The sequence below is a fragment of the Crassostrea angulata genome, chromosome 2 (genome assembly GCF_025612915.1).
Source record: "Crassostrea angulata isolate pt1a10 chromosome 2, ASM2561291v2, whole genome shotgun sequence".
NCBI classification, from domain to species: domain Eukaryota; kingdom Metazoa; phylum Mollusca; class Bivalvia; order Ostreida; family Ostreidae; genus Magallana; species Magallana angulata.
In genome coordinates, this window is record NC_069112.1 from 58,895,357 (window position 1) to 58,915,517 (window position 20,161).

At 32.4% G+C, this 20,161-nt stretch overlaps 1 pseudogene; it reads left to right on the forward strand.

Annotated features, from left to right (window-relative positions):
- The window catches only part of LOC128174582 (uncharacterized), a 130,935-nt pseudogene that overhangs the window by 430 nt on the left and 110,344 nt on the right, over window positions 1-20,161 (forward strand).

Below are 20,161 nucleotides of genomic sequence, written 5' to 3' on the forward strand. Positions count from 1 at the left end.
GAGTGTTTTTTACACAATAAACAAAACAGAGTTTTACACATTATTTGCTCAATTAACCTGCAAAAGTTTGTTTTTATCTCTTATGTATCTGTCTCAAATTTAGTTTAGGAAATGGGAATTATTGTGATATACAATTTTTGTTCATGTCATTACCACAAAGTAGCTTTATATGCATAGACTAGATTCCGATATATATATATATATATATATATATATATATATATATATATATATATATATATATATATATATATATATATATAAAGGTAACTCTCGATGGCTCGAACTTCGATCGCTCGAAGTTCTTGATCGCTCGAAGTGAGTCTAGGGTTCCGATTTTTTTCCCTATATAACTAAGCAAATTTACTCTTGAAATCTCGAACTCTTGATCTCTCGAAACCCTTGATCCCTCGAAGTCAAACTGCAGTTCCGTTATTCATAATCTATAGTTTTTTACTCTCGATACCTCGAAGTGGCTGCATATATCCAAGCGTTACCTAATTAACACCTACTTGGTAATTTAAAAGGCTCCAGGCGTTAGACGGGTGACCTGTGTCACGGGTTGTTTATTCAGGCGACACTTGTCCTGCAAGGTGATAATTGTTTGATGATTAGCCATATCGATACCTAATCTATAATTTATACAAACCGTTATGCGATAATCTGGAGACGCAGTGGAAATGAGAAATTAATGGAGACGAAAAGATAATTTTGAGCCATGGTGAAAATTTAAGAATTATAAAACTGTAGAAATTATGCTTTTCAGCATCATTGGCATTATAATGATTATTGCTGAACAAGTTCTTACAACTGGTGAAGGACTCGTACAATGGGAACAATGGGTGATCATGGTGATATTCATTTATTTAACTTATAACGTGTCGTCTCGCAGTAGAGTAGTATTGAGCAATCTGATCATAATATGATGCATAAAACAAATAATTGCGGTGTACCATGAATTAATTCAATATTTGTTTTTATTTAATTTTTAAAATATGCAGGTCTGTATATTCAACTGAAAAGAAAACGTTGTTTAAGCACGTGCGTAAGGTTAGCACTAAATAAATGGCTTAATCATAACATCCGGTAAGACTAATGTTAAAACCCATCGGTCAACTCGGAAAATTCCGACCTCTTGAAAACTCGAACTCTTGAAACCTCGAACTTTTTCCTCGGTCCCATGGACTGCGAGCTATCGCGAGGTACCTGTATATATATATATATATATATATATATATATATATATATATATATATATATATATATATATATATATATATATATATATATATTAAATGTTACAATTTTTAAGTGATGTCATTAAAAACACACAATACAATGGCGGACGCAAGAAGGGGAACGCATGCACTCAGTGATTTTCTTTACATAAGACATGTTCAGTGGTGAAATGAACCCATTCAAGTTATGGTTTCCTTTCATTTGGTTAAAATGTGACCTTTCAATCACCTCTAAGTAATATTGGTTACACTAGCTAGCATTATTAACGACGCCTCCATATTTTAAAGTACAAGTTAGCGTTGTTAATTTTTGTTTAAATCATCTCATTGAACGTTTTCTTTACTGACTAGTGTACATGTACAGCTACTCGTAAGATGAAAATAATTCTTATATTTCTGCAAGGCACAGAGTTTTGAAAGGGTTACTGATTGTATTTTATCTACAAACCTTGAAAGATTATAGATTTTATTATTACACCTTTAAAGTATAATCACGAGAAGATTTATCACCGAAGTCTTCATTTGAATACTCCTTTTTTACCCTACAAAAACCCCCTTCCTAAAACTGGCACCCTTCTCGCTTTAAATCCTGGATCCGCTTCTGCAAACAATGTCATGTATATGATGTACACCTGAGGCTAGCTTAGTAGAGCAAGTGTTCGAGAGCGCTCGCATATATTTACGATATATTTAGTGCACCTGCCTATCTGAACAAGGTCCCTCTCTTATCCATTCCCCCCAAAAATCATGCACCCTGATTCCCTTGTAGACTGGCCATATTCCGGATGAATGCCTGTCATGCTCTACTGACGATCTGTGTGTTACGCTCTCCAGTAAGAAAGTACATTGTATTCGAGGTAGGTTGAGTAGTTGTCCATCAATACATTATATTTATAACACTATTATACAGCTGTTTTAATATATTTATGTTAAGTACAATGATAAGAGATTTTAGTCGGAGTACTTCGTAATTGTATCATTTGATACAGACGCCAGTTTATTATACAATTCACTGTAGCCAGGGTATGTGTGTCTTCGGAACTCTGTAACTAGAATTTCATCTGTTCAATTCAGCACAAATACATTTGAGGTTGTTCCACCCTTGATGTTTTATGGTTTAATCTTTGTAATTGTTGTTTACAATTGAACAGTTAGATGTAAAAAACCAAAATGAACTAAAATATGGATATGTTGCAAATATATTTTTCATGTTGTGGGAGCTAATACAGGAACACTATTAGAATAATTACTGCAACAATTGCACCCCAACTTAACTGATTTTTTGTCTGATTTCCATATACATGTATAAAAGCGAATCCTAATGAAGTTAATCACAAACCTTTTTCGTGTTTTATAATCAACTTAAGGCCATTACAACTTGCAAGTATGTATATTATGACATTTGCAGTGCAATTTAAAGTAGATCCAGTCTTCTGTGACGTCACACTTTTTTGTAAAACTTTGAATTCTATAAAAATTGTGCAAGATAGTTTTATTTATTTTATGTGAATATTATCACATGGATGTAATTAGAATTATTGGTAGGTTAAAGATATTTTCGCACTTAATTTTATACTAAATTTCCAAATGTTTATATATTTTATCTATGCAAAGGGGAGATAACTCTTTTTCTGACTTTTCTCTCAGTTGTATGTCTAAATGCTATAGTTGTTCTTATTCCAACGATTAATTTTAAAATATTTTTGTAATTTTAGTTTTCTGATAAAGTTGACATTATAATTAAACAAGAAAAACAAATTTCTGCCTACAAGATTTTTCTTTCAATAACAAAAAAAATACATTTTTCTTATGCTAAAATATGCTTTAGTTTATGTTTATCTGGCATCTCAAAAAGTGTGATGACATGCATATTTTTTCTAACAATTGATGACATTTAAGTCTATTAAGTCGAAATCAGTTCGGTTTTTCAACTTTCCTCAGAGAATTTTACGAGTATGGAGCTACCTTAAACTTATTTTTCAACCTTGAAAAATACATGTCGGTATCTCTACAATTTTTAGCTCACCTGAGCTGAAAGCTCAAGTGAGCTATTCTGATCACTTTTTGTCCGTCGTCCGTCCGTCCGTCCGTCCGTCCGTCTGTCCGTCCGTCTGTCTGTCCGTCTGTAAACTTTTTACATTTTGAACTTCTTCTCTAAAACCGCTTATCCAATTTCAACCAAATTTGACACAAAGCATCCTTATGGGAGGGCGAATATAAATTGCAGAAATAAAAGTCCGATCTGTATTCAAAGCGGAGAAAACCTTGAAACTGTAGAAAAAGGGGGGTGCATTTTAAAAAATCTTCTTCTCAAGAACTACTGATTCCAATTCAACGTAGTTTAGCATAAATTATCCTTATGGGAAGGAAAATATAAATTGCAAAAATTAAGGTCTAATTCTGTTTCAAATCTGAGTTATTACGAAAATAATAATAAAGGAAAGGCGTGTTTCAATCAGTTTAATAGCTTCGGATTCGGCATCCGGTAAAATGGGTAGACAAGACTTGGCCTGGGCAAAACAAAAGATTGGCAGTTATTAATCTGCCAATCTCATTAAAATTTCAGGATATTTGATGGACCAGTATATTTATATTTGCTGTAAATATTGCTGCAAAATAATGCGTATTTGGAATTGACGATTGCCGATCTGCCCCGGCTTTTATTTTGCCACGGCCCGGGTTTGCGTACCCATTTTACCAAGACTCGTATTCCATACATCTAAAACGAGGTTCTTTGTTTAAAGCAGCCATGACATTATACGAAAAAGGGTCGATCTGACTATGATGAATTTGCTTGTTGTGCAACAGTTAGCGAATGAAGGGAAATTTTTGAAACATGCAAAATATATTGGTGCCGATTTTGTGAAGTAAATTGAGGCTAAATATTTCAATGCGTTGACAGTTTTCACACATGACGTTGGTGTTAGCTTGTTCTGATTTTCGTTTTGTTTTCATTATTTATGCTTTGTAACCTGGGAACTATCGTCTGTATTTCGTGATTTTTACGTATCAAATCAAACAGAGACTTCGGTAAATCAAACAGTTAACTGTTTACCTGCGCAAATTAAGCAAAATCTGATGTATCAAAAAAGTACTGAAATACAATTCATTCTATCGGTAATTCGATCGGCATTATATTTTGCGTAATGGTATATTAATGCAATAGGTTTTGTTGAGATGCTCGGCATTTTCTCGAGTTTATTCAGTTTAAATAGAGTTTGATATCGCTATCGGAAATATGTAGGTATATACATGTACATGTATATATATGATTCATTTCGAAAAAATAAATTGTGTTCTTTATTTCTTATAGTGCATGTTTCTTGTGTTTTAATTGTTTACAATTTCTATTTACTAGCCATATTTGAGTGTTAAGCTTCGAATTATAAGCAAGATACAGAGATTTGTTCACGATTCTATGTTTGTACACAGATCTTAAAAACTAAAGATTAAAAAACTAAAAAAAATTTCAATATTTATTAAGAAAATTTTCAAAGTCTCTTCTTCCAGAAACCAACTTTAACAACTTATTGTATTGTAAACTTAACCTTTTTTAGCTCACCTGAGCCAAAGTCTTCTCAAAAACTATTAGGCCAGGAAAGCTCAAATTTGAGTGGAAGCGTCCTGAGATAGTGTAGATTCAAGGTTGTTCAAATCATGGTCCCCGGGGGTAGGGTGGGGCCACAATAGGGGGGTCATGTTTTACATAAGAATATATAGAGAAAATCTTTAAAAATCTTCTCAAAAACTATTAGGCCAGAAAAGCTCAAATTGAAATGGAAGCATCCTCAGGTAGTGTAGATTCAAGTTTGTTCAAATCATGATCCCCGGGGGTAGGGTGGGGCCACAATTGGGAGATCAAGTTTTACATAGGAATATATTGAGAAAATCTTTTAAAAATCTTCTTCTCAAAAATATTTGGCCAAGAAATCTCAAATTGGCATGTAACCATCCTTAGGAAGTGTAGATTCAAGTTTGTTCAAATCATGGTCCCTGGGGGTAGGGCGGGGTCACAATGGGGGATGAATTTTTATAGATAGAGAAAATCTTTAAAAGTCTTCTTCTCAAAATTACTAGGCCAGGAAAGCCCAAATTTGAGTGGAAGCATCCCCAGATCATGTAGATTTAAGTTTGTTTAAATAATAGTCCAGGGGTAGGGTGAGGCCACAATGGGGAATGAATTTTTACTTAGGAATATATAGAGAAAATCTTTAAAAATCTTCTTTTTAAAGAATTTTGGCCAGAAAGGGTTTAAACTTGTGTAGAGGCATCCTCGGGTAGTGTAAATTCAAGTTTGCAAAATCACAGTCCCTAGTGGTAGGGCGGGACCGTGATGGCGGTTTGAATTTTTACATAGGAATATAAAGAGAAAATCTTTAAAACTATTCTGGGAAAGTGTTCGGTTCAAAACTCAGTACTTAGTGTGAAAGCAAAGGTTATGCAGATTTAAGTCTGATGAAACCATGATTCCCTAGAGAAAAATGGGGCCATGAAATGGTGGGGGGGGGGGGGGGGTATATAGGAATAGAGACAAATCTTCTTACAGGTACAACAACAAAAGGGGCTTGGTATTTACCAAAAAATAAGAGGTTGATAAAAATTGGCAGATTTTCAATTTTTTTAGCAAGATCTACTGTACTCAGTTGTCAAGATATTTTGATATTGTAATGCTAATTTGATCAGAATTAAGGCAATTGTTGCTCAGGTGAGCGATGTGGCCCCTGGGCCTCTTGTTTTAATAATGGTTCAAACCCACTCAAAATTGCTACATTTGTAATTCATAATTATGTAGACCAGGAAGCTCACTACCAAAATTGTATATTTGATGTCCACCAAAGTATGGTTTTTGACTTTGGGGGTGGGGGTGGAAGTATAGTGTTAATTCATCGAATTACAGTCATTTCATGCATATCTTTTACAACTTAATGCTATGCTATGGTATGCGATTTCAATGATATGCTAAGAGATTTGTATGGTATGCTATGAGATTTGTATCCTATGCTATGAGAAATTGAAATGAAGGGCTTAATGATATGGTATGCTATGCTATGCTATGGTATGCTATGAGATTTGAACAAAACGCCTCCATACACAGAAGAGTTCCACACATTTCGAAGTAAAATAATAAGAAGCCAAAGTTTACCACAAATCTATCATGTAAACATTTATTTTGTCAAATAAAAACATTTGAAACCGAGTTAAAACTAGTGGGCATTGTTTTTTTTTATTTTACAAAAAAACACATGTCTCCCCTTCTCCCCAAGGATTGTGATATGGGGCAAATTTAAGAATTGAAAAAGAATGATATCAGCTATATGTTACCCAGACCCAGACAAAATTTCATTATCTTTTTCTTAATTTGACCTTGAGTAAAACAATGTCAATGTCAAATATTATTCAATAGTACATGTACACCTAAGTGTATTATTATTGTTCTTTGTTTTAAGTTTAAAGTCCTTCTGTCAAAGTATATTCAGGGGTTGAACAATGAAGTTTTTTTCTAATCTGACCTTGAAATAATTTTTTTAGGTCAAGGTCAAAAATTTTGGTAAGGTTCAACTAGGTTATATACCATCTATCCATGATACAAGTTAAAAGTCTGTATGTTAAGGGAGTCTTGTATTATGGTCCGGACAATATTTTTTTATGAAAAGCTTTACCTTGAAGAACAAAAAAGGTCAAGGTCAAACTTTTGGTGGTGTGCATTCCTTCTCAATACCATCTACCTATGTTCCAAGTTTGAAGTCTTAATGTCAAAGGGTATTAAAGTTATGACCCAGACAAAATTTTATTATTTTCTTCTTAATTTGACCTTGAGTAAAACAAGGTCAAGGTCAAATATTATTCAATAGTACACCTAAGTGTATTATTATTGTTCTTTGTTTAAAGTTTGAAGTCCTTCTGTCAAAGTATATTCAGAAGTTGAACAATGAAGTTTTTTCTAATATGACCTTGAAATAAAAATTCTAGGTCAAGGTCAATAATTTTGGTAAGGTTCAACTAGGTTATATGCCATCTATCTATGATACAAGTTAAAAGTCTGTATGTTAAAGGAGTCTTCTGTTATGGTCCGAACAATATTTTTTATGAAAAGCTTGACCTTGAAAAACAAAATGGGTCAAGGTCAAAACTTTTGGTAACTAGCACTCCTTCTCAATACTATCTACCTATGTTCTAAGTTTGAAGTCTTAATGTCAAAGGCTATTAAAGTTGCGGCCTGGACAAATTTGGATGAAGAAGAATAAGAAGAAGAATACTAGAGCAAAGCTCGTTGCAAAGCAACAAGTGGGTCTTCCGTTAATGTCGAAAGTAAAGCTAGAAGTTCCTGTAAGAAGCAGAGTTCTTAAAACAATAAACATAAGTAACTAAGACAAAAACAAAACAATCGAATTATTTTTAGTACGAGTTAACAAAATCTGAATGATTCTTAGTACTAATTAGAATTAACAAAAACCTTATTGATTTGAAGAACGACATAGCAAATACAAATCCGAATGTGTAAAAGTACGATTTAACAATTATCGAAAATTTTTAGGTACGAGTCAATTTAATTCTGAACATAAAACTATTTTTTAACCAAAAATGTGGAATCAAAATTTCCGGAAAATCAATTTTAAATTCTGTAGTGCATTGTCTGAATTTAAAACGGATTTTATCGTTAGATTCAGCTTAAAAAGTTCTTTGTTTTTTTTTTATGATTGATATTAAATTATCGCTCAGAAAAGAGTTATTAAAAAAAGACTACGTAGCCCTCCTGGCCCCTATTTTGAGGAGTCAGCCCCTTTTTCTCGAAATCAAATAAAAGGTCTCGCAAATATAAACATATTTTATTCCATAAAAGTTAACAAATTGTTAACCGTTTCTGAGATATCTGACAACTGTGGTTTAGGGGCTGACCATAAACTCCTTACCGGGGCCACCAACAACAGAATTTTATTATATTATAAAGAACATGATTTTAAGCAACTTTTGTTCTATATTGCTTTTCAAAATATTTTTCCTTTTTCAGATATAAATGATTTAAGTTTTGAATTGTTGGCCCCTTAAAACCCCTAATAACGCAATTACAGACTTAGGTGTGCTACTGTATAGGTAAACAGCTGTACAATGAACATTTTTGCTTCTATATTAATAACAAATTATTTTTCAGTTAGGGGTTATTGTAAGAAGACTTTAATGCCTCCTTGGCCCAAAATTTTAGGGGCCAGCCCCTTTTTCCTGAAATCAAATGAAAGGTTTTCCGAATTTAAACATATTTTGTTCAACAAGTGTTCACGAATTGTTAACCGTTCTCTAGATATCTGAACAATTGTGTTTTAGGGGCCGACCCTTAACCTTCTTAATGGGGCCATCAACAAAAAATATTAAGAAAGCATATTGTACAGAACATTATTTTAAGGAAGGAGTCTTTTTATTATCAAACATACTTCTTATAATAAGAAATGCATGAAATTTTGACACAGTCAAACGGATCATATTACTTAATGATTCTATCAGTTTAATTAAATTTGACCTTTTTGTTTTCGGATAAAGGTCAGGTCAAGGTCATTACCCTTTTCCTCAACGTAAAGAGTGATAAAAATAAGTGTAGCTCTTTATAGTTCTGTAGACATTTGTTTAAGATTTGAAGATTCAAATCTTCAATGAAATCATAGACCATGAGAGTGTCTATCAGCTTATACTACTAAATTGGAATAAATATTTATACTAAAATTGATATTGCTTAGCCCGCATTTCCTCTAATTTTCTTAAATTTTGATTATTTTTTTATGCTTCCAATAATAAAATATTTCTAATTTTTATGTATTATGAAGACTTTATATAAAGATATAAATTGACAGAAAAGCTAATATATTGACCGTTTCATAAGAGAGAGAAACTGATTTTAGTGATTTTTTTACAAAAATCAATGTATAGAATGGGCGCTTTAAAAAGCTTATAAAAATGTTATTTGATAGGCAAATCATATTTTAAAAACATATTCTGAAACCCAAGTATCATATTATTAGTTCACATTAGTAAAAAAAAAATCCAACATTATTGTTACTGTTTTTAAAATGCTAAAACAGACTCATTATATATATATAATCTGCAGCAATTCTGAATTGCGCAACATGTGGTATTTTCCTACGCCAAAAATATAGTCCTTGCTCCACTCTAAACATTGATTACATTTTTCTATGCCAAGTTGTATGATAGTAAAAAAGAAAGAAAAATATACTATTTTAATTTCCTTTCATCTTGATTTAATGAACAATTAATCAAATTTACGTTTGACAAGTCGAAAACCAGAAAAGACTCCTTCCTTAAGCAACTTTTGTTCTACATTGCTTTTCAAAATATTTCTCCTTTTTCAGATATTTGTGATCAAATATTTGAAATTATGGCCCCTTGAAACCCCTTATTACGTAACATATGGCTAAGGTATGATTTTGCATAGATAAACAGCCGAAAAATGAACATTTTTGCTTCTATAATTAATAACAAATTATTACTCAGTAAAGAGTTATTGTAGTAAGACTTTACATCCCTCTTGGCCCCTAATTTGAGGGGCCAGCCCCTATTTCTTGATATTAAAAGAAAGCCCGTGTAATTTGAAACAACTTTTGCATTTAATGTTTTAACGAAATATTTATACATCAAAAGATATCACAGAAAATGTGCAAAAATTTCGTGAAAAAATTTGGTGCCAATTTTCAGGTTCAGGCGAGCTTTGAGGCCTTTAGCAATTTTTATCATTGGAAGCATGGGGGTACATCTACATACATTCATCTACAATCCCTGAAAATTTCAAGCTTCTATCTTGATTAGTTTCGGAGGAGATGCGTGGACAATGATCCTTAAAAATTTACAAAATCGTCAATATCTGAAACCGGAAGTGACGTCATCATTTAAAAATTTTACAATATGTAGCGCCGATCATGCCCTATCCATCCTGAAAAATTTGTGCGAATTGATTGGATAGTTTTTGAGAAACAGCGCTCCAAAAAAGTCAGAAAAAGAAAAAAAAGAATAACTACAGCAAAGCTCGTTGCAAAGCAACGAGTGGGTCTTCCGTTAATGTCGAAAGTACAGCTGTAAGATCCTGTAAGAAGCAGAGCTCTTATACCAATAGCAAGAAAAACTAAAATAAAAAGGATGAAAAAAATCGAATTATTCCTTGTACGATTTAACAAAATACAAATGATTTTAAGTACGACTTAACAAAAACCTTTCCAATTTCAAGAACGACTTAACAAAAAAAATCCCGACTGTGTTTAAGTACGAATTAACAATTTCCGAATTATTTTAGGTACGAGTTAATTTATCTTTGAACACAACACTATTTCCTTAACAAAGAACGTGGAATCAATATTTCCAGAAAACTCAATTTTTAAATCCCAATATCTCTGAAATGCATCGTCCGATTTTAAAACGGATTTCAGTTTTAAATTAAGCTTAACAAAAGCTCCTTTGTTGCTTTATGATTTATATCAAATTATTGGTCAGAAAAGAGTTATAAAAAAAGACTTAGTAGTCCTTCAGGCCCCTAATTTGAAGGGTCAGCCCCTTTTTATTGATATCAAATAAAAGGTCTCGCTAATATAAACATATTTTTTTCTACAAGTGTTCATGAATTGTAAACCGTTCTCGAGATATATGTACAAATGTATTTTAGGGGCCGACCCTTTAACCCCTTACCTGGGCCACTAACAACAACATTTTTGGTTTAATATTGTTCAGAACATTTTTTTGAACAACTTTTGTTCTATATTGCTTTTTAAAATATTTCTCCTTTTTCAGTTTTATGATCATAGTTTTGAGTTCTGGCCCCTTGAAACCCCTAATTACGTAATATATGACTTAGGTATGGTACTGTATAGATGAACAGCTGTACAATGAACATTTTTGCTTCTATAATTAATAACAAAATATTTTAAGTAAAGAGTTATTGTAAAAAGACATTAGAGCCCTTTTGGTCCCTAATTGAGGGACCAGCCCCTTTTTATTGATATCAAATTTAAGTTCTCGCAAATCTAAACATATTTTGTTCAACAAGTGTTCATGAAATGTTAACCGTTTTTGAGATATCTGTACGAATGTGTTTTAGAGGCCGACCCTTTAACTCCTAAATGGGGTCATAAACAAAAACATTTAAGGTAGCATATTGACAAGAACACCATTTTAAGCAACTTTTGCTCTACATTGCTTTTAAAAATATTTCTCCTTTTTCAGATATTAATGATCAAAGTTTTGAGCTTCTGGCCCCTCGAAACCCATAACTACGTAATATATGACTTAAGTATGATACTGTATAGATAAACAGCTGTACAATGAGCATTTTTGCTTATATAATTAATAACAAATTATTGTTGAGTAAAGAGTTATTATAAGAAGACTTTAGAGCCCCCTTGGCCCCTAATTTGAGGGGTCAGCCCCTTTTTCTTGATATCAAAGGAAAGCTTGTAAAAATTGAAACAACTTTTGCATTTAATGTTTTGACAAATTATGTGCACATCGAAAGGTATTACAGAAAATGTGCAAAAATTTCGTGGAAAAATTTGGTGCTAATTTTCAGGTTCAGGCGACCTTCGAGGCCTTTAGCAATTTTCATAATTGTAAGCCTGGGGGTACATCTACAGACATTCATCTACAACCCCTGAACATTTCAAGCTTCTATCTTGATTAGTTTCGGAGGAGATGCGTGGACAAAATGACCCTTAAAAATTTACAAAATCGTCTATATCTGAAACCGGAAGTGACGTCATCATGCAAAAATCTCATTTAAACACAATTCAAAAAAAAATTAAATTCATCCAATCAATTCGAGAAAGATGTCATTGGACGCAGAATTCAAAGCGCAACTTAGATACCATGTTTTGAAATTTAGTCTGATGTCATTTAAACACGATTTAATTAAATTTAAAATTTTCAAAAATTTCAAAAATCATCCAATCAATTCGACAAAGATGTCATTAGACGCAGAATTGTAAGCGCAACTTAGACATGATGTTTGAAAATTATTCTGATGTCATTTAAACACAATTTAATTAAATTCAAATTTAAAAAAAAAATTTAAATTCATCCCATCAATTCAAGAAAGATGTCATTAGACGCAGAATTTAAAGCGCAACCTTAATATTATGTTTGAAAATTATTCTGATGTCATTTAAACACGATTTAGTTAAATTAAAATTTTCAAAAAATTTAAAAATCATCCAATCAGTTCGACAAAGATGTCATTTGACGCAGAATTGTAAGCGCAACTTAGATATTATGTTTTAAAATTAGTCTGAGGTCATTTTAACGCGATTGAAATGAAATTAAAATTTTTGAAAAATTTAAAAATCATCCAATCATTTCGACAAAAATGTCATTAGACGCGAAATTCTAAGCACAACTTAGATACCATGTTTTAAAATTAGGCTGAGGTCATTTTAACGCGATTTAAATGAGTTTAAAATTTTTAAAAATTTTACAATTCATTCAATTAATTCGAGAAAGATGTCATCAGACGCAGAATTGTAAGCGCAACTTAGATATTATGTTTTAAAATTAGTCTGAGGTCATTTTAATGCAATTTAAATGAGTTTAAAAATTTTTAAAAATTTAAAATTCATCCAATCAATTCGACAAAAATGTCATTAGACGCGAAATTCTAAGCACAACTTAGATACCATGGTTTAAAATTAGGCTGAGGTCATTTTAACGCGATTTAAATGAGTTTAAATTTTTTAAAAAATTTAAAATTCATTCAATTAATTCGAGAAAGATGTCATCAGACGCAGAATGGTAAGCGCTACTTAGATATTATGTTTTAAAATTAGTCTGAGGTCATTTTCATGCAATTTAAATGAGTTTAAAATTTTTTAAAAATTTAAAATTCATCCAATCAATTCGAAAAAGATGCCATCACACTCAGAATTGTAAGCGTAACCTAAATATTATGTTTTGAAATTAGTCTGAGGTCATTTAAACACGATTTAATTAAATTTAAGATTTTCAAAAATTTTAAAAATCATCCAATCAATTTGAGAAAGATGTCATTAGAGGCAGAATTGTAAGCACAACTTCAATATTACATTTAAAATTTAGTCTCAGGTCAATTTATTAAGATTTAATTAAATTTAGAAATTTTTAAAAATTTATAATTTATCCAATCAATTTGAAAAAGATGTCATCAGACGCAGAATTGTAAGTGCAACTTGGATATTATGTTTTAAAATTAGTCTGAGATCATTTTAACACGATTTAATTAAATTTTAAATTTTTAAAAAAATTAAATTTCATCCAATTAATTCGAGAAAAATTTCACTGGACACAAAATTGTAAGCGCAACTTAAATATTATGTTTTAAAATTAGTCTGAGGTCATTTTATTACGATTTAATTAAATTTAAAATTTTCAAAAAATTTAAATTTCATCCCATCAATTGGAAAGATATTTTATTAGACGTAGAATTAAAGTGCAACTTAGATATTTTGTTTTAAAATTAGTCTGAGGTCATTATAACACATTTAATATGAGTGTTAAAATTTAGCTTCCCTACTCGGAATTTCCAGACAATAATTTTTCTCGTGATGCTAGACTATCATGTCTTCTATCATTCCTGAAATTTTCAGCTTTCTATATCTTTTCTCGCTTTAAAATAGATGTGTGGACAATGAAAACTCATCGAAAGTGTGTTCTATATCTTGACCCCGGCTAGCTTCCGTACTCGGAATTTCCAGACAAAATTTTTCCTCGGGAAGCTAGACGATCATGTCCTCTATCATTCCTAAAAAATGTCAGCTTTTTATCTTTGGACGTTTTTGAGGAGATGCTAACATGACGTTTTCGTAAAAAAACGTGTCCTATATTTTGACCCCAGCTAGCTTCCGTACTCGGAATTTCCAGACAATGATTTTCCTCGTGAGGCTAGACGTTCATGTCCTCTATCATTCCTGAAAATTTCAGCTTTCCATCTTTGGACGTTTTTGATGAGATGGGTGGACAAGATGTTTTCGTCAAAAACGTGTCCTATATTTTGACCCCAGCTAGCTTCCGTACTCGGAATTTCCGGACAATCATTTTCCTCGTGAGGCTAGACGTTCATGTCCTCTATCATTCCTGAAAATTTCAGCTTTCTATCTTTGCTCGTTTTCGAGGAGATACGTGGACAAGAACTTTTTTAAAAATGACAAAATGGCGGATAAGTCCGAACCGGAAGTGATTTTTACAAAATAAAAAAAAGCGTATCAAGTTTTTATAATAATAGATCGATGCTGAAAATTTGACAAAAATCGGACCATCCATCTCCGAGAAATCTTCTGCACAAAAATTGTAAAGAAAAGAAAAAGAAAAAAAAACTAGATTCGATCTCGTTGCGAGCAACGAGTGGGTCTTCCGTCCAATTTTTGAATAGATTAGATCATACTCTAAGCGAAAAAAATTAAAAAAAAAAATTTGCGGCACTCGAGGCTTGAACCCGGGTCGTCTTGGCCATGTCCACGACTCTATCGACTGAGCTACTCGGACTCTCGCTTCAGAACTTTAACGCTTAATTTCTCAAGAATGCCTTGATCGATTTTAAAATAAATTACATATTCTAAATCAGTGAGAAGGTCACTATCAGGTGTAAAAATTTCAAAAAAAAATATTCAAAAATAAAAGAGTCGAAAAATTCAATTTTTCAAATTTCCTTCCGGTGACGACCGGAAGTGACGGCTGACATTCTTTTGACCGAGGTGCACCAGAAAAACGATAGATCTATCATCTCTGAATGTTTCAGCCCTATATCTTTACTCGTTTTTGAGAAACCTTAGAGACAAAATTGACTTTAAAAAATCGTAAAATGGCGATAACTTCCGACCGGAAGTAAATTTTGAAAAAATGTCACGGGGGTACAAACTTCAGATGGCGAGGCATCATCAGTGAAAATTTGAATGAAATCGACTCAGCCATTTCCGAGAAATCGCCTGCACAAAATGTGTAAGGAAAAAAAGAATAATAACTAGAGCAAAGCTCGTTGCAAAGCAACGACTGGGTCTTCCGTTAATGTCGGAAGTAAAGCTGGAAGTTCCTGTTAGAAGCAGAGCTCTTAAACCAACAACAAGAGTAACGCAAATAAAAAGATGAAAAAATCGAATTATTCCTGGTATGACTTAACAAAATACGAATGATTTTAAGTACGACTTAACAAAAACATTTCCGATTTCAAGAACGACTTAACAAAAAAAATCCGAATGTGTTCAAGTACGACTTAACAATTATTTTTGGTACGAGTTAATTTTACTTTGAACATTACGCTATTTTTTAAACCAAGGAAGCGGAATCAAAATTTCCGGAAAAATCAATTTTTAAACCCCGATATCTCTGTTATGCATCGTCCGATTTTAAAACGGATTTCAGTGTTAGATTCAGCTTAATAAGCACTGCAAAACGCATATTCGTTTTTGATTTGATCAGAAAATTCACTTTTTCCAAAAATTTGTTTCACTTCCGGTTTCGACCAGAAGTGACAGATTTTCATTTCGAGCCTTATTACAGAGGTAAATCGACCAAATCATAACCATTGAAAATTTCAAGCCTCTATCTTAAAGCGTTTTTGAGAAACGCCGCGGACAAAATGACTTTTTGAAAATTTTAAAAATTACGTAACGTAAAAACGGAAGTGACGTTGTCAAGAAAACTTAAACATCTTTGAGGGATAATAGTTTCACATTATCTCTGAGAATTTCATAAAAATCGGTTGGAAACTTTTTGAGTTATAAAGCCGAGAAGGAGTCAGAAAAAAAAAGAAAAAGTATAATAATAATAAAAAGAAACCGAAGAATAACAAGAGGGTCTTCCGTTAAAAACGGAAGACCCTAATAATAATAGAATTGAAAAAGAAACCGAAGAATAATAGAAGGGTCTTCCGCTGAAGACGGAAGACCCTAAAAAGTGAAAAAGAAACATTACAATAATAGAAGGGTCTTCCGCTGAAGACGGAAGACCCTAATAAGAAAAGTGAAAAAGAAACAATAGAATAATAGAAGGGTCTTCCGCTGAAGACGGAAGACCCTAATAAGAAAAGTTAAAAAGAAACATTACAATAATAGAAGGGTCTTCCGTTGAAGACGGAAGACCCTAATAAGAATAAAGAAAAGAAACCGTAGAATAACAAGAGGGTCTTCCGTTGGAAACGGAAGACCCTAATGAAGAATAAGAATAAGAAAGTCGACAAAAACAATATGACGAATTTGTCAACAATAAGAGACATAATAATGTTGTATGCTATGCTATGGTATGATATGACGAATGCGATTCTATGAGATTGTATGCTATGGTATGAGATTCCAATGCTAAGCTATGAGATTTCAATGCTATGCTATGAGATTTCAATGCTATGCAATGCTATGGTGTATGTTGTAAAAAATATGCTTGAACTGACTGTATTTAAAAATCATATGCTCTACTCCCACACATCTGTAATATTGTTGACAGTTCTGCTAGGTCTTGCATTGGGTAAACATACGGAACAGTCATCAACTTATCAGTCCTATGGGACTGAATATGCAGTGGACGGCAACAGAGGTACACACATGTACCAAGACAAGTGTACACACACAGGGGGTGGTGACACCAATCCCTGGTGGAGGGTGGATCTACTGACTGTGTATACCATCACATCTGTCAGAATACTCAACAGAGGGATATACCATAGTGAAGGTAAGGGTACAAAGTCTCAGCATAGTAAAATAGAAATATAATGGATGGATACAATGTGGTTTTATTGGTTATGCAGTAATGGTCTATCATTTCGACAAAATCATTGACTCTATAGCGTAAAAGTAAACGTTATTATTTTGTTTCTTGTTTTCTTTGCAGGAAGGATTCTATTACTTATCAAGTTTAATTTTTTCAAATATGTTCGTGGTAAAGTCATTCATATTCTAATATAACATGCATTAAAGTAATATTATGAGAAAAAATATTAATTTAATTGAAAAATGCATTTCTTGAAATGTTATTTCTGTTATTTATTTTTATGATGTTTTTCACTATTCTAGATTTTTCAAACCGGCTACGAGATGTTTCCGTCACTGTAGGGCTGACTGAATCAGACGTCAATACTCCCTGCGGTTTGTTTGCTGGTCCCGGTACTGCGTCACAGCTGGTCGTCATCGACTGTCCGACGTCACCACAGGGGAGATTCGTAAAGATATCCAAGACAACCAGTGCTCTCACTCTTTGTGAAGTTGACGTGTTCGGCGTATCCGTATAATTAATTATGTTACAAGATACACACCTGAAATTGTTTTCACTATATACATGTAATACTATAGAGGTAAAAAAAAAAGTCGTAAAAATCATTTTGTATTTCTCTTGACAAGATATTCGGAGCAGATATTATTTGCTACCTATCACATCAGCTGGCACCAAACAAAAGGCACTTTCTCAAAATATATAACTACAAACCTCAAAACGACGTGTTTTCCGTTTGTGTGTATACAGAAAAAAACTGCTTTCCTGCGTTAAAAGCAGTAGTCCCTATAGAAAATATCTTTTAACAAAATACAGGAAATATCCTTCTCAGAGGTACAACTTATTTTTTTTTAAATAGAGTAAAGTAAGATCTAAAAATTCAGTCAAGTAAAAAAATAATTCTGAAGTATATACATGTATGACTTTACTATTGAGTTCATTTTGATTGATCGACTATCGGTGTAATACCGTATACTAAATGTTACCGTATATCTCTTTAATTTGGGCATCCTGAATAACCTGGCATTGCACCATTTAAAGCGACTGTTCGTATCGCGTCAGATTAAATTGTTCTAGTTGTTCAGATTCTTACTCATATTGACAAATATTTTTTAAAAGTTGCTCATTGAATTTCCTTTCTTTTAGTTTTTTTCATTTTAAAAGTCCATACAGTATATATTTTGACTTTGTACCTTTATATTTTATACACCGTTTGAGAAAAAAAAAATTCTAATTAGTATGTAGCATATGTGCAATAACATTTTGTTTTATAACTATGTAGACAGTAAGGTGGTATGGGACATCTGTTGATATTGATGTAGATTAAAGTACATTATGAATACAATACTTTTACGGGTTTAGAATTTTCAAATTTTACAATATTTTATCAAAAAATAGGTTTTAAAAATATTAGAGGTAAATAACAGAGGTAAAAAATCTAAAACCCACAGCGGGATTCGAACTCATGATTTACGGATTCGTATTAAACCATCTTACCAACTGCGCTACGCTGTTATGTGACAATATTGGGAAAGAAACTACCTATACAATTACACTTCATTTTATTATTAATTTCGATAAACGCGACCTAGAGGTGTCCCATACCACCTTAATGAAAAAAATAAGTTGTTTTTTGTTTATCTTTTAAACAGAACAGTATAGAGAAATTTTTATATAATCCTTTTTTTCTTATTGTGTCGTTTAGATTGCAAAATAAAGACATTTTGAGGCTTAAAGTCTTTTTGTGTGTGTGCTGATAAGGTTACATAAAAATACGTAATGTACATACATCTGTATTGATAGCATTGTAATGTTAATCCAATATAAACGCATTACAAATTCCTTTACCTGATCACCACAAATATTAATGGCAACAAAATAAAAGTGCTTGTTATTTATTTCTATACTACGTAAAATCATGTACTCGTACATCACGTAAAAAGGCATCAACCCCCCCCCCCCCCCCATTGAAGAAATGTACCCATATTGATCAGTCTCTCCGTCCATCCGTCCGTCTGCAGCATATCTTCTCTCCCCATGGCTCATACTTCACCCAGCGTGCCTTTGGATTAACAGCATAGACCTTTAAGGTGGAATAACACACCTGGAAAAGTCAATAAAATTTAGAGAATTTTTTTTTGATAACGAAAAATATAATAAATAAACTGTACAAATTTCAAATAAGCCAAACATTTGCAGTTTGGGATAAAAAATGAACATTTAAAATAATTATCCCAGTAAGTAACAACAAAAGCCTCTACGGGATTCGAACTCGGGAGGTGCGGATCAAAAGTCCGCCACTTTATTCATTCGGCTATGGAGAAGGTTAAATGTTTCAGTCCATAAAATCGTTTTAATAAAACAAAATGTCGTTTCGATCAGCGGTCAACCATTTTGTAATGATGTGTTATTCCACCTTAACTATGTTTCTAGCTCTTAGCAGAATTATAAATAAAATCCTTGTCCGAAGCATATTTTCTCTTACCTTAGTCCCATCTACCTCATACTTCACTAACAGAGTGTCTATGGTCAAATGGTGTGCAGAGACCTTGATTGAAGTTTGTAGGTCATGGTCATATCGGACCACTTTATTCAGAGAATGTATACTTTCCACTTAGCCCTTTTTGGTTCATACTTCACAAACACAGAGCTTATGAATAACGCGTGTGTACTGCCCTTGAACCAATTTTCAAGGTCGAATGTGAAGGTCGTAGCAGAATTATTTCAGCAATCATTGTCTCTAGCAGATCTACTTTACCTTTGCTCCAATCAGGCTCAAGCTTCATCAACATGGTGCTTTAGGTCAAAGGGATGCAGTGACTTTAAATGATGTCTGTAGATCATATGTCAAGGTCAAATTAGATCAAACAAAAAATCCTTTTTTAAAGGAGCATGGTCACGATTTTCATCAAATTCTATTTTTCTGTTTTTATTATTTACAATGCTTTAGATATGCATTTTTAATGCTTTAGATATGCATTTTTAATGATCAAATGAAATTTGATAGTCAGTCATTGGTTTATAAGCAAGATACAGAGCTCACAATTCTTTGTTATATAAACAAGGCTCGTGTCCTGTTTTTGTTTAGATAGGTTCAATATACCAGTAAAAAATCTTTTTCAAACAAATTTTTCTATCTTCTTTATTTTTTTTAAGCATAAGTAAACAATACATAACGTTTCACACTTTCATTTAAGATCTAAAATAGGACTTTT